This window comes from Aedes aegypti, chromosome 3 (assembly GCF_002204515.2).
Source record: "Aedes aegypti strain LVP_AGWG chromosome 3, AaegL5.0 Primary Assembly, whole genome shotgun sequence".
Lineage (NCBI taxonomy): Eukaryota > Metazoa > Arthropoda > Insecta > Diptera > Culicidae > Aedes > Aedes aegypti.
This window is the reverse complement of record NC_035109.1, coordinates 65,390,080-65,406,265: the sequence shown is the minus strand read 5'-3', so window position 1 is coordinate 65,406,265 and position 16,186 is coordinate 65,390,080. Positions and strand designations below refer to the sequence as shown.

The following is a 16,186-nucleotide window of genomic DNA, read 5'->3' as shown; positions in this document are numbered from 1 at the left end:
AAGCAGCTGTCAAATCAACATTAAACATGCTTGTGGAAAATTGAATGTTCTCAACTAGATTTCTTATGCTTATGAACGATACTCAACTAGAATAGAACTGAGATCTGAACTTTTCTTTACCAGCTTGGTAATCTAAAGTTCTAAGGTTGACTTTCTAGTTCAAACACGTTTCATTCTTAATAAATAAAAATAACTAAGCCTTGCTTAGCCGAGTGGTTACAAAGCTTGGTTCGATTCCCGGTCAGAGTATCATGTATATGAGCAAAATAATGCAACAAAGTCGTATTTTAAGGGTTAAAAACCATTTCAATAATATGGTTTGCCATTTCATTTGCTCAGTGACTTATTATTATTATTATTATTATCTTTATTAAAGAGACTTTCAGCCGTTGGCTAGTTCATTTTTAGATATCAAGGGGTTTTGACGGCTTTTTTCAGTAATTTATACAGAGCCTTCTTAGCATAGTAGATATAAGTAGAATAACTTATAGAGCTCTTGAAGACGTATTAATGTATTGTTATGCACTCAGTATTAAAATACTTTGGTCCGTTATTAGAAAGGTATTATTCATAGAAATGTATGCTATTTTTTTGGTTTTTTTGCCTATCAATCCTCTCTTATGAAGATCATATTTGAAATATATTTGCCATGTTTTTTCCTGCTCGGGTTACAGGAAGTCTTGGTCAGACTTGGAGTTAACCTAAAGTGCAGGTAACCGATTATGGCAAATAACTTTGAATTATTCTAAAATGATATGTTGGGAAATGTATGTAGAACTACAAATTCGTGCTTCCTAATAACCGATAGGTTTAGATACGATTTTTAAGAAGAAAACCTCGTGCTTCGAATTGCGCGAGATCCTCGACCCGCGCAGTAAAAATCCGGCATAGATCGAGTGCAGATAACTCAGGCTCAAACTGTAGTCGCCGGAATGGTTGGGTGGATACGTGCTCGCGGTCGCCAGACGACGGCTCAGTCCTCTCGCAGTCGAGTGGATTCGGTCGTATCGGGTGGACGTACGTTTTGGCCGGTCGTTTTTGGTGCTGAGAGTGGCCAGTTGGTGCCATTAGGGTCCGTGAGTGTGACAAGGAGAGGACCATCTCCATCTCCACTGGGAGTGTGAGACGGGACGGGATGGATTGATGGGGTAATACGACGAAGAAGAAGAAGAGCTCTAGAGGAGTGCTGCTAGTAGCCGAAGGAATCATAAGAAAAATTATCACATAAATCGTCGAGCCGAATTCTTGAACTTTTTCACATGTGGAGCGCGCCAAACGGGGTTCAGTGAAGTTTTCGGGAGCTAATTTTGCACCATTTGAAGCATTGAGTCTGCGATTTGCTCTTATCAGTTTACCGAGGATCTGTGAAACAGTTGGTGCCGGAAGAAATGTGTGATCGCGATCAAGTCCCAGTTGATTCCCTGGAGAAGTAAGGTTCTTGGCACTAGCGGAGTGCTATCGCCGTTGAACGACGTGACCAGAAAGGAAAATCTCAGCATATTTCATGTCGCCGTAACGTGGAGTTGCTGCGGGAGGAAAGCAGAACTTCAAGTTGCTTCTTATGGTGCATTTTTCGACTGCTTCGGGATTTGTTCCAAGATCTGCATCAGCCATTGAGAGCGAGCAACACGGGAGAGAGCGAGTTATGTGCGGTTTTTCAGAAGTGCTTTTTTTGTTTTCGAATGTGGAGACATTCGGTGCATATAGCGAGACAGCAAGAGCCCGCAGTGAGTCAGGATAGCATAGTGCAACAGCATACAGAGAGATGTGTACGATTTGTTTTTATGTTTATTTTATGTTGCTCTTTTTCGTGTTGCAACGGCTGATCTCTTTGCCTCTTCTGTGTGTTACTTTGTGGTTCGGAATTTCTGTTGGCCTCATGCTCCAGTCTGGCCAACGAGATTTCTTACGGTTTTCGGGGTGTTTGTTATTTTTCCACAGAAATCATCAACATCATCGTCGCATGGTATAGTGAATAGCGTGGAAATAATCAACAGTAGCAGCAAGTAGCATTCGTAAAAGGGGCCAAGGAGATTGGAAGTGCTGCGCGAAGGTTCCGAAGAAGAGAAGATATTTTTTTACTGAAAGAATTAAAGTGCAGTGATTTTGCGGAGGATAAAAGGAATTTAAAAAAAAAAGGAAGATATCAGTGTGCCAATCAAAAGTGAATTTGTGTTGCCAAGCTGTATTAAAAAAGGATTAAGTTGGTTATCCGAAGGAATACAGCAACCAATCAAGCCCGCGGAGTAAAAGGTCTTTATGCTGCGGCTTTTATGAAGATTGTTATATCTTGGTGCCTGAGTGTAAGTTTCAACAATTATATTTCATTAATTTACAAAGGTTATGAACCTGAAACTACGTAGAATTAAACATACACAAAAGAAAAATACTCTTTGCGTTTTAGCTTTGTGAATGTAACTCGAAAATATCAAGTTTAGGCAATCATTTCTGGCAAACGATGGAAACGCTAATTAAGAAATTGTCCTGTTATAATTGAGGGCCCCAAACGCAAAGGGATGTAAGGCGGCATCCACAAATTACGTAACGCTCGAAGGGGGGGGAGGGGGTAGGCTCGAGCGTTACGACTCATACAAAATTTTAAAAATTTCCATACAAAAAGCGTTACGGAGGGGGGGGGGGAGGGGGTCGGAAATTTCCAATTTTAGCGTTACGTAATAAATGGATGCCGCCTAAGTGACATTTTGGTTGGTTTTGAGTAAATTATTCCAAAAAAGCTGTTATACTGTTTCAACAGTATTCTAAAGTTATTATTCCGTCAAACTGAAAAAATAACATAATTCGTAGAAGATTTGCTTTATTTTTGAAGCTCCCATACAATTTGTATGGAATGAAAAAATGCTGAAAAAACTTCAAATTTCGATTTTTTTAAAACGAGGTTTTTGTCACTTACACCCCTTTGCCTCAAACCCCCTTAATTAAGATGTAAATTTGATGTTTTTTTTTCAAAAATATAATCCAATGAGACAACTGCTTAATTTTTACAAGCGTATAGTTCTGATACATGGACGACTGTGCGATAATTATAAATTGGATAAACTTTAAAACTACTAAAAATGAGATTGTCTCACAATCTTGAAGACTAGCAAAAAGATAACAAAAATCTTTTAACATTTAATTTCAATTCAACATTAGAAAAATAAATGAGGTCATCCTTAGTCTAGTGTTGATATCTACGGCAAAGCCTTTCTGAAAGTGTCTGATATCTATGATACATAAATGCAAAAATGATCATTTAGATACTTTCATGAGTTCAACCTTGAATTTTCCCAAGGATAACAACAGAAAGTACCACACCAGATTGAAGGATTTTTAAAGATTTTTTTCATAAAAGCCCTCAGTTCTTCAGAAATTTATCCAGTAATTCTTTAATCGATTTCAGGAAAACTTGCATCAATACTCCCGTTTGGAACATCTTTTTGAATTCAACCGGTAATTTTTCCTTGAGGGATTTCTAAGGATGTTCTACAAAATTGTTGTTCAGAATTTCTATAACATTTCAATCAGGATTTCTTAAGCTATTATTTCAGAGATTCCTTCAGAGAGAAGTTCAGATTTTTTCTAAGAAGTATTAGCAATTTTTTGGGCGTTCTCAAAGGGTTGTGTCCAAGTAAATATGAACGGATTTTTGTTTAGATATTATTGAAGAAACTAAAAAAAAATCCTGAAGTTATTTCTAATTAAGTAAGTAATTAAAAAAAAGAAAAGCCTAAAGTAATTTCTGAATAAACTTGTGTAAGTAGTAAAGTAACATTTGATGATAATGCAACCGTAACGCGAATAGGTCAGCTTTTCGTAATGCGTTACGGGGTAAGATTTACTCATCTGAATCCTGGTCTTAACTTGATTGTTGTACTATGGTAATACTATCTTGATTCTTGATGGGCAACAATTCTTTGCTGATGGGTAGAATCTACGCCGAATGAAGAAACCTTAACTGTTGGATTCAGTCCTGTGCCAATCGCTTCCAATCGCGCTGAACGTTAAGCGACCTTAAAACTTCCTCAACTGCAAAAAGTCATCTGGTGCGCATTCTGCCACAACGCTCCGGTCGACCTCATTCAACGTCCAAGATACGTGGTCGTCCAGAGCAACCGGAAGAATAAGCGTCTTGTACAACGCGAGATTGGACTTCGTCTGTAAGCTGTAGTATTTGATTTGTCCATGAAGCAAGATATCCATGGTATACCAGATCACTTTCGTTCAAAGTTTATCCCTCCTATGTTTGCAAGTAAATTCGGGCATGTCAGTGAGCACCGACAGTTCTTCACTGATGGGTCAAAAATGGATGATATTTCTGGTTTCGGTGGTTACAACGTTTTTCATAGCGCCTTCTTCATGCTTCAAAAGCCATGTTCTGTATATGTTGCTAAGCTAGCAGCTATACATTACGCCTTAGAGTACATCAGTTCTCTCCCACAGTTCTTCATTTTTTCCGACAGTCTAAGCTCTCTGGAGGTTGTTCGGTCAATGAAGCCGGTGAAGCACTCAGCGTATTTCCTGAACAGAATACGCCAAACATTGAGTGCTTTGTCAAATCGCTCTTACACTATTAAAATAAGTTTAAATTATAAAATGTAAATAATGTAAAAAAAAAAGATTTCGGCTCTGTTATGCCCTACGGCGCATGAGCCTGCCAAATAAACGAGATAACCCAGACAACCAAAATGTACGTATAACGAAATCACCTGGAGGCTTTATATGCGCAAAATTTCACTAATAAGATGTCGTGAAAAGGCTTTCTACGTACAAAAGTGGAGACGATATGCGTGCATATATTATGTGATGAATAATAACATACAATGCGAGTGTATAAATATTCTACCGAACCAACCTGTGATCTTATGCGACTTAACTTATGATAACAAATGTTGATTTGACAGCTTCTACGGATTGATGCGACTTACTTTATACGAGTGTACGAGACGAAACAAAATGTATAAATAAACTCAGAAAAGAAGTGTTTTATGCGAGGAAACTCATCAAACTGACGAGTTTATCCACGGTGTTTTGCGGGTTTGATGTAATTAGAATGAATAAACGAGTTGTAACGTGAACTTTCATGCGATTTCTGGTTGTCTGGGAAGTAAAAAAAACATCATTATCGCAAGTCACTAGAGTTCAAAGGTACATAAATTCTTCAACTACTTCTATAGTATCACTACCTAACATCACCTCACTAGCAACATTACTAATGTCTACTAGCGGATCATGTACTTTGCTTTGTCATATCAATAATGAACCCAATTTGAGTTGTCTCCCTTTCAAAAGGCACGTATGCCTCTTCCACGGCTAGGCGATCAATCCCGATTATGTCGATAACATCCGCAAAACCAAGGAGCATATACGAACGTATGATGATGTTGAAATCTCATCCCCAACCCGTGTACTTGACTCCGATCCTTCCAACGTTGCACATCTAAACAGCTTTACCGGAAAACCATAAACAATGATAGATATTTACCAAAACTCGTTTCAACGAATCGTACGCAAGTTCAAAATCAATGAACAGAACACGAGTCTGCAAGTTGTACACCCGAGATTCATCAAGGATCTATCGCAGGGTAACATTTGAGCCGACGTCGATCGAACCAGCTTGGTACTGGCCGACGAAAAACTATTCAAGCGGTCTCAATATTTTGAACAGATTACGCTACATTATTTTGTACGCCAAATTGAGGTGCGCTATTCCGCGCTAATGGGTTACGTGCATGCCCTGATTCGCTACTCGCCACATAGTAACGCACTTGCGCTAGTGTCTATGAACGAAAAATCGCTAAAAGGTAACGCGAAAAATATTTGTGTGGCGAAATGCATCTAACGAATCATTGCTCAAAATAGGGAAAATTTTTCGAAAAACTATTTGGTACCGGTTGTACGTAATGATAATGCCTATCACGCCTACCAAATATTTTTTCGATTAATGCTTTCATTGACGAGAAATTTGAAGTTAGATGCCTTTCCCTATACAAAATGAAACGAGAAAACTTCTGCTGATCAACTGTGGTCAAGAGCAAAGCAGGTAATTAATTTTGAGAACTAGTTTCGAAAAACATTATTTTATATATCAGCAAGTTACCTTGCACATGACGGAAGATGGCGCAGTCTTCTCCGTACACCTTTGACAGTTTCATAGAATCATCGCGTGTCGTTCTATTCCATACAGTTTTGCGCCTCGGCTAACACATTTTCATCATACTCTTTTTTCTTCCTTGCGATGAATTTACTTTTCGATTGATCTTGCTTTCTTTTACCTCTCTCTGTTCAGCCTGGGACTAGACACTGACATCCGATGTCACCCGTCACCCTCTGGCAGTTCTTGTCAAACCATCCGCTTCTGGGGCGTATACGAGTACCGGGTACCCCCGTTGGTTGGACCACATTAATCTGAACACTTTTTAATTTGTACCCCGCTAATTTGCACATCGTTCAGATTAAAAATGGTTCAAATGTCAATCAACTCATGGAACGGAGTAAAGTGAAATAGAACGCTGTTAAACGGAACGCAGAATCAAAACAAAACAGCCAAAAGGGTAACCAGAAGTACGATATTCAGTTGATCGTAGGCTGACTAGAAGTTCAAATTAAAAATGAACCCCGATGGTTTGCATGAGGTACCGTTCAAATTAGCGGGGGTGTACGGTAATACTTATCATTTTTCGTGCTGTTTCACTCACTACTCCATGGATTGAATTCCATAGATTTTTAGGTTTTCTCTCACATTGATCTCACTTATCCGCTTGTTCAGCTTTTGGTGATATTATTCAGCTGTAACGCTGGATGTTGAATCACGTTATTCGCTGTGGTTTCGAATTCGCTATAGGTAGTTGATCACCGCGCTCAAATTTAACTGACAACGAGGTTGTGATCCGAGTCAGGGCCCCTGAAACTCCTAACATCGATGATATCCGAGAAAGTTCGATTATCCACCAGAATATGGTCTATCTGGTTGCAAATATGATCATTTTTGTGCCTCCAGGTGTGCTTCCGGATGTTCTTGCGTGCAAAGTAGGTACCGCCGATGGCCATCCTCCGAGCAGCAGCGAAAGTCGCTAGTCGTAGGCCGCTGTCATTGGTAACGGAGTGAAAGCTCTCCTTATCGATGATTGGACTAAGCGTTTGCATCTCCGATGACAATTTTCACGTCGTGTTTTGGGTACTCTCCATAAAGGGTCAAACACAATGCAACGGCATTACGGCAAGAACGGCAAAACCGATTTGCATGACATGTCAATGTTTTGATCGATGTCGACCAAGTCAGATTTAACATGAACTTGACAAGGAGAGTGTAGATCAAGATGGGCTTGTCGTTTTGCCGTTGTACCGTGCTGCCGTTCACATTGTGTTTGGGGCTTAAGCCTCATCGAGGCCTTCATAGAACGCGTCCTTCCTTCCTTATAATGTTCCGATTTCGTCAACAAATTATTCGGTTTTTATCAACGCAAAAAAAATTGATTGGTTTTTAATTTTCGAAATGTTAAGAATATAAACTAAATACTTATTTTGAAGCAATTTAAATGCTTTTCAATAGCCTCAGAGTAGAATTTTCGACATTATGGCCGCACGGGACGTCATCATAATCACCCTATCTATTTCAAGAAGCAAATCCCAAGAACCACTCCATATATCGATGCGAAAATGTATCACTATGATTCTATATATGTAGTGCACAACCCGATAAATTTTCAGCTTCATCGGTTCACTAAAACTCGAGATTTGCTTCCACAAAGATTTGATGATTATTGTTCGAGTGAGACGAAAGATAGGAAAATAACACGGTCTCCCGTGCCCCCTTATGTAAAATTTTGAGCACCTGCGATACATGGTAGGTGTCAATTCATATACGATTTAACAAGATTTAACTCCTTCTTATCCACTAATCAATTGGAGTTTTCAAACTTTGCATGGTCTGTTGAACAATATTGACCCATCCTTCAAAAATCGAGAGTTGCTTTGGTCACGTCCTAGCAACAACTGGAATTTGTGATTAGTTGAATACGTACTTAAGAGAGTTGCAAAGACCTCTCCTTTTTCTTATATGGTATCAAAGAATTTTCTATGTGAATTTGATAGACATAGGTACTGTTTGAGCTGTATGGAAATAAAAAAAAATGTATGGCCCTTAAGATATTTCAAAACCCCCCTTCCACCAGAATTTCTTACGTGATTAATTAACGATTTATGCTCCATTACTTTTTTTCATAAGGGATGTACTTGAGAATGAACCTAATAATGTTTGGGCAACGGCAAGAGACATGTTCGAGTTTATTTTATTTTTGATATTTATCTCATATTTTGGACATTATCTTCTATCACTCAAACTTGATAGCATTGCACAAATTATAGCAAACAGCCATTGATTAGATCCTTGTTGATCCTGTTTCAAGGGGTAGCGGAGAGCTCCAGCAAAACTAAGCAATCTATAAAAAAAATTGGGAGTCTCCATATAATAAGTTTGCATCGAGGAAGAGGGTGGCTGACAATTTTAGAAACTGTTGATCCCACGTCACGCACATGAAGACTAAAAGGTTAATTAGGAGTCTTGTACCATCAGCCATACGCTTATTCTTAAAACTTTACAAAAGATTTTCTTATCAAAAAGATCTAATTTGGTGATGCTTGTTCTAGAGTTTGTACACTTTTGTGTTTTTGATGAACTTCTATGTAAATAAAAATGAAATGGTGTTTGTCTGTCACGAAATGGCTTAAGAACGGGCTAACAGACATACATGATTATTTCACTGAATAAGCATGAATTGATTCTAATTCGATTTGTGTCACCTTTGATAAAATGCAAAAATATGTTTTGATAAATTACGCGCTTTTATCATATTTGTCCATTGTTTGAATCCCGGCTCACAGTGACAGTTCGTGACAGCAGAATCTGGGCTCAACTTGACGTGCACAAAATCCGTATCGGTTTCTCCCTCCCAGGTCAAGTGTTCCGGTGTGTTTGAGTGAAGGAATCGATTTGGAAAATTCTCTGGAATAACTGGAAAAACAACTGAAAACTAATATTTTTTTATGGGAGATAGCATGCCATTTTTCAGCAGCCTACTTGAGGGCAAAAAGAAGTTTGACGGAACCACTGGTGTTTAATATTATTTTTACTTAACAAAACACTAGATCTTTAGGTTAGTTTATTGCCAGTTTATTCGTGATCTAACATAAAGCTAAAATGCAGTGATGGCGCTGTTCTTGATAGCGATTAGTGCGTCTCTGTCGAAGTTGGTAGTAATAACTTTAGAAGAAAGATCACTACAATCATTTAACTGATAAGATTTTGACAATTCAGCAGTGGGGTTTTTTGAACGCTACTGAGCTCAGAAGTGACTGGAACTGGGGACGCAATGCCGAACAAATAATATAGATACATGTTTTATCTGATGAAAATTTAAAGACTTTTTAGTAAAAATAAATTACATTTTTTATATGTTTGTATAGTAGGGAAAACAAAAAGAATTGTGTTGGCATGACGATAGTGTTTGTCAGCTTAAAATGTGAATGAAAATCGTATTATTCTTCGGCTGATCTTTTTGCTAATAATATGACTGGTTCATATGTTGATAACCGTTAATAACAGATTTTTAAAAGCATCTCCCAAATTTACTTCAAGGTTCTATTTTCTGGCATGGCTATCTCTAAATCATAGCCTTAATTAATCAAAACATCTATACCTGATCAAATAATGCATATAGTTATTCTCCTTAATCTAGGCTGGAAAGTCAGCATCATAATCAGGAATCGTACTCTAATAATATACCGTTTCTGATACGATATGCAGTAATGACCCGATTTTGTCTACCCCCGATTTCAGCACCCTTTTGACCCGATTTTGTCAGCCTTCAAAAAATACATTATTTTAATGTGAAAATATTAGGTACAACCAAAATGTAAAAAGTCAGGTATGACATTGGCCACGTCTATACGATCATCTAAAGTATGGATTCACTTTGTATCGCAGTTGGCACAAAACGCAGTTACGTTAGGGATCTTGTATATTATTACGGTTCATACAAAAATATAAAACAAACGCTGTAAACATCAACAAAAGCAATCAACAAAGTCTATAGGCGAGAATAAAAATAAAAAGTAGTCGAAATTTGTTTTCCCGATTTTAGCTTTTTCCCGATTTTTTAAACCGTAAATGCTACATGGGGCTGACAAAATCGGCACATTACTGTATCTCCTACGGTGGACAAATCATTACTTCCAATCAGAATGTTTCCCAAAGAGCCTGGCAAATCCCAAAACAGGAGTGTTCGCAAGTTTAGGATGAGCAATGCCAGGAAATTCAACCGTGAGGTAAATATAGAAGATATTTTCGAAAGACTTTTCTCCTTGTTTTATTGCTAACTCCTTTGATTCTATTCAGAAGTACGCATTTAAGAATATGAAATAAAATAGTTTTTTTTATTCAGATTTAAAGATGATAGATAATTATTGTCACGCAAAAACAATGCAGCATCTACATATACATATGGAAAAACGTTTGTTTTTAATGAAAAATGTTTATAACTATTCATCGGCAAAATTATGCGTTTTAATCCGCTCTTAAGATAAAGGTGGATAACTTTGCTGAGAAATCTAAAATAAAATAAAATAAAACACAAAAACTTATTTTTGATGGGCCACCCTACATTAATAGCGAAAAATGCTCTAAAATGGTCAATTTTTGAGTTATGAAAAAACTTTTTTCAACAAATCAGCTTAAAATTTTCTGATCTTCCAATTTGTAGAACAAACTACATCAATATTCCTTAAAATAAAAAAAAATTGATGGTTATCTTTTTTTACAAAGGGCCACCATAATTTTCGTTTCGACCAAAAAAATTGTTTTTATAATAGGAACGGAACAACTTTGAAGAACATCATTTTTACGTTAAATCGCAATTGAAGGCGTGAGTTCCATCTTTCCTCCTAAAACCCCAATCCATCCCACTGTGCAATGATTCCCAAAGTGGGCGCAAAAATGCAAAAAAGTTCCTAATATAAAATATTTATCATTTGAAACAATTTCCGAAGATTCATGGATTACATATTTTGTATTTTCAAAATATTCTATATGTGGCTAATCATTCCGATTCTGATAAAATCTTAAATACCATCCTTTCTTAAAACTCACATGATGTGAGAAAACCTGCAAGCATGGAAAAAGAACATAAAGACAATGGATTAAGATTTCGCGATTTCGAGTCGACGACGTTTTGTGGCGAATATATGTGTATCACCTATCAGGAGGGCGATTCAAAAAAAATTGGCCTCACGGGGGCGAAAGTTGAAAAAGTTTGGGAAACACTGCTCTACATTAAGGATACGGGAAGTGCACAATAAACCAGAATAATGGTCGCATTGGTTTATTCGAACAGAAGAAGCTCTTTTAATTAACTCTTACAAGAATCTCTGATAGAATTCCATCATGACTCTTTGTGAAATCTTGGAGGATTTCCAAGATAAATTGCAAAGGTAATAGAAAAAATCTATCAAATATGTGGATAATATCCTTAATGTTTTTATCTGAAGGAATCCTTTGAAAAACATAGGACGGGATTCCTGAAATAATTGCTGTAACATAAACTAGTGTGAAAACTTAAACGAAATTGTGAAAATCTACTTCAAATTTTACTCAAGAAAAGTTTGAAAGATATAAGAGTAATCTTTGGATGAAATGCTAGAGAAATTCTTGGAGAAGTTTCAGGAGTAACTTCATGACGAATCCCTAGTCGATGTTTTTAAGGAAATTCTGAAAGAGTTCTTAAAAGATTTCATCTAAAAATCCTCGGATGATTTTTTGGCAAATCCTGGGAATAACCGTAAAATAATTCTAAAAGGAATACATAAGAAAATTCCTGGAAAAATTGCGGATAAATTGGCGTAAATCTTGTAGGTTTTTTTTTTTTGTTAAAAAATCCAAGTTTCTTAAAAACTCAATAGTATACATTTGTGGATTTTCGAAGAATCTTTGGAATATTTCTTCGAGTAACAATTGAAGAAATCTATGAAAGAATAAGTAGAAAATTCTTCTAAGCATTCTATGAACAATCACTGAGAGAATGTGTAGAGAAATCTCCAGCGGAATTTCTGGAAGGATCCCTGGAAGAGTTCTCAGAAGAATTTCTGTATTCTTCCCTTGAGAAGTATGAAAATAAATTCTTGAATAACCTGTGGACTAGTCGCGTAATAGTCTCTGATGGTTTCTCTTAAGGTTATACATTTTTTCATCAGGACTTACTGCAAGTAGTATAAGGGGAAAGGTGACTTTAGAGATCATTTGGATCGAAATAAAGACGCATGAGACCTTCCATAAAAATAAAGACTTTTTAGAAACTTGCACTTAAAAATAGCGACCAAGTCATTAAAATCGGAACTGCTACCAAACAACCATAATGCATATCGAACTCAACTATTTTTTTGAGATTATATACTCCACCATACTCTACTATTGATAACAGTTCCCTTAAATTGCTCTTCAATTGTTTTCATAAACAGTCGAAGAAATTCGTTAAACAAGTAGAAAAATTTTACACCGTTTTTGACATAATGATCCCACTTGGACAAGGCCTGACTGATTCTTAGCGTTGTATTCTATGAGTAGTTAATTTTCTGGGATGTCAAGAATATTTTCATCATGAAAAAAACTAGACCGTCCAGGAACCTAACCCAAGCACCTTCAGCAAGGCTTTGATTCATAGCCCTTGACCAGAAAGCTAACAAAGGCCTATTACAGTTCTTTCTCGATTTTATCACTGTTCGTTTTAATATCGCTTCATTACATCACTCTCGATTTTAGCACGATTTTCTGTTCGATTTTATCACGCTACAATAATTGTTTGAATTTCATACTTATTACATTGAAAAATACCCCTAAACAACCAACATGTATCTATTTGACCCATCTCTCACGTGCTTTTCATTTCAGTCGGTCTTGCTCTGCAAAGCAAAGCTCAAATTTTGATGGAAATTTTATGGCAGAAAAACCATTTTCATTATATCACGCTTCGGTATATCACGCCGAAAATTTTTGGAGCCGTGATATAATCGAGAAATTACTGTATTAGTAAGTTGCACAATTACTATGCTCTGACTACTGTTTCATGTTGTCTGGTCTCTGTCATGTTGGATCATGAATTACACTAAAACATTTTCTGTCAAAGACATCCTTTTTCACACGCTTTTGATTCGCCCTTCCGTTTGAATCCCATGCACAGCACTTAGGTTTTAGTCAATGAACCCATTGAATAATTGAACGGGAACGTTACAGCTTTTGCAGTAAGAACGAACGACTGCTATTCCTGGAACGAAAATGACCTGAGAAAGCAATTTGAGGAGGTTCGAGAAATGAATGAAACTCATTTCACTCCATTTGTGTTGATCAAATTGCACGATATTTCAACTTGGTTTCATTCAAATAGATTCAAGCTGGCTTATTTGGATAATAACTAAGCATTCCGTTGAAAACTACAGATCATACCGGTGTATCATCGTGTTGCATCGGACGTTATTATAATGCTATTTTGATTGACAACAATTTGGATTAATTTGTATTCATCAGCTACCCGGTGACTACACTGAAAGCCGACATCGTTCGGTAAAATTTGATGACAGTTTGTAATTGTAGAAGGTTTACAGTATCCTCCAAGTGCAGTGTTCAACGGTTGTCGCCGGCCTACATTTGTGATTATTTTTTATGATATCATGAATTATGAAAGTCAAGTGCAGACAGTAGCTTCCAGTAGATCCATGTGTTTCGTCCTCGCGTAGAACAATGTTGATTCCGAAACGAGCTTTATTATTGCAGAAGTCAGCTTGATTGCTATGCACATTTGTTTTAATTTATACCATCTTTGCTGTATGCCTATCTAGAACTACTACTTGACTGCTGTGGGTCTATAAATAAATCTGACATCACTAGTGCCGAACGCATGGCCGGAGAGCTCAGAAGTCATTTATCCTATGGCTCAGCATTTGCTGCGCGCATGCTTGACCGAATTTGATATGCTTTGGCTCCCGCTTTCCGTTGCCGGGGCCAGCCTAAGTGTATCCGAACAGAAACGGATATCTGGGAAATGTGATTATTTTGCAGGGGTTGCTGAACGCATCGGGAGATCCAGTTACACAACGTCCGACATGGAAAAAGTGCATACAAAGTACGAAATTGCAAGCATTTGGGACTCCAGTGCAACTTCTAGCATGCCAAGCATCTCATGTTTTCTCTACATTTGAGTAACAGGGTGATGATGATTTGGTTCTACCATCTATTGTAGCAAGGCATCTGCCTATAGCACTGGAATAATCTGAAAAGCGATTTGATCAAGATTGTGCTGTTGTTCGTGAGCAGTTAGTCTCCTGTACTGCCCATAAACGCATAATTGTCCCATGTGAATAGGAAATCCAGCAAACATGGGACTGACATGCATTTATGGGCAGTGTATGAAGGGCTAAAAACGGATGTGCGGACCCGCAAGCAGAGACACTTGCACGAAACCCGCGGCAGGGGAAAAGAATCTTCTTCCAGAAGAAAGTTTTCACGAACAATTGTACAATCAAGCCCTCGATTGACAGAATACTCCCAATAGATGGGGTCGAAGAGCCCGCCCTCAATCCACGAAATGTAAGCAACAGTCTCAAGCTCCCTATCCAAATCGTTTCATTCGGGTGCCCTGGTGGCCCCTCCCAACCCAGTTATGTATGATCTAAAAAGATAAATAAACACAATATAAATTAAAACAATCTCACCAAGTTAGTTGGAACCCCATGCAGATTTGTAACACTTGATGAACTGGATGAACTCTCCGATAACCAATGATGGTTTGATTTTTCTGGTTTCCTATTTACACTATACTGCACTCGCGAAACATTTCTTTAATGATTGTGTTTACTTCACGCAAAATTTAATAAGATTGAGATTTCTTATGCGCCACATAATTATTTTTGTTCATATTCATACAAAAAGGGGTTTAAAAATCCTAAAAAAAATGTGTTACGTAATTAATGGACAGTCCCTTAATGGTAGGAAATATAGATCGAAAACTGCAAAATATTTATTTTGCATTTTTCTTTCCTCCCGGATATTCTGTAATGTAACTACGACCCAGGCAATTCAACAAAGCGTCACAATGTCACATATACAGTATTGGACAAAACATTTGCAACTTTTTCGATTTTCCATACAAAATGACCAACTTTGGTAAGCTAGATCTCAGTTATTTATGGACCGATTTGAATGAAACTTTCACAGAACATCAGATATAACTTGAATTTTAACATATATTTTTGAATAATTTTTCCAATCACGAGTTTATAAGTAATAACGGTTTGAGTAAAGTGTAATTTTCGACGAAAAATTCAAAACTTTTTATCTCAAAATCTGATAGCCCTACACAAAAACTGTCTTCAGCAAACTTATTCATCTCGTCAAAATCTACAACTTTGCTGAAGATATCATGAAGCTATTCCTTCAATATGTTTAGTTATGTCAATTATAAAAAAATCGTCAAAAAATTCACTTTAGTCAAACCGATACTGCTTTTCAACTTGTGATTGAAAAAATCACTCAAAAATATATGTTAAAATTCAAGTTATGTCTGATATTCTGTGAAAATTTCATTCAAATCGGTCCATAAATAACCGAGATATAGCTTATCAAAGTTGGTCATTTTGTATGGAAAATCGAAAAAGTTGCAAATGTTTTGTCCAATACTGTAGCATCACTCAACGCTTATGTGCAAATCGCACGATGAACGCGTCACGCTTCGCTTGACGCGCCGCGTTACTATGTCGTCGGCCTACAGCTTTAGGTTGTTCCACTTCTTACACCACATTTCGTCGTTGTCATGACAACATAATGCTCGATGCGCTAAATTTCACGCACACACACTTACTGATCTGAGGTACCCATGGCTTCCAGAAAATTCTATGCGCACTTCAACCACATGATTTTCTATAAATTCTAGAATTAAACGACCATATTACGAAATATTTCTGTAATACTTTACATGCCAACTGACAACAATTCATTCAACACCATAGAGCTTAGTGACATTTGAACACACGTAGACTACCATACGCTCGTCATACACAGTTTGTTTTTGTTTTCCTCAAAGAAACTTGCACACGCTTTCCAGACTCACCAAAATGCAAATGGAAATATTACCCAATTTGAAAAATT

General features: G+C 37.1%; 1 protein-coding gene across 7 annotated transcripts in view; it reads left to right on the top strand.

Moving 5' to 3' along the window:
* Positions 1-969: 969 nt before the first annotated feature.
* LOC5578743 (laminin subunit beta-1) overlaps positions 970-16,186 on the top strand; it is a 59,290-nt gene continuing 44,073 nt past the window's right edge. Inside the window, exons 1-2 of one of the 7 annotated variants that reach the window (XM_021852692.1) lie at positions 970-1,072; positions 1,942-2,303. The gene's annotated coding sequence lies outside the window, so the exon portion shown is untranslated. Of the gene's footprint in view, positions 1,430-1,450; positions 1,565-1,600; positions 1,770-1,941; positions 2,304-16,186 lie in introns of those variants that run through there. The other 6 variants (XM_021852693.1, XM_021852690.1, XM_021852691.1 and 3 more) reach the window with 6 other exon arrangements.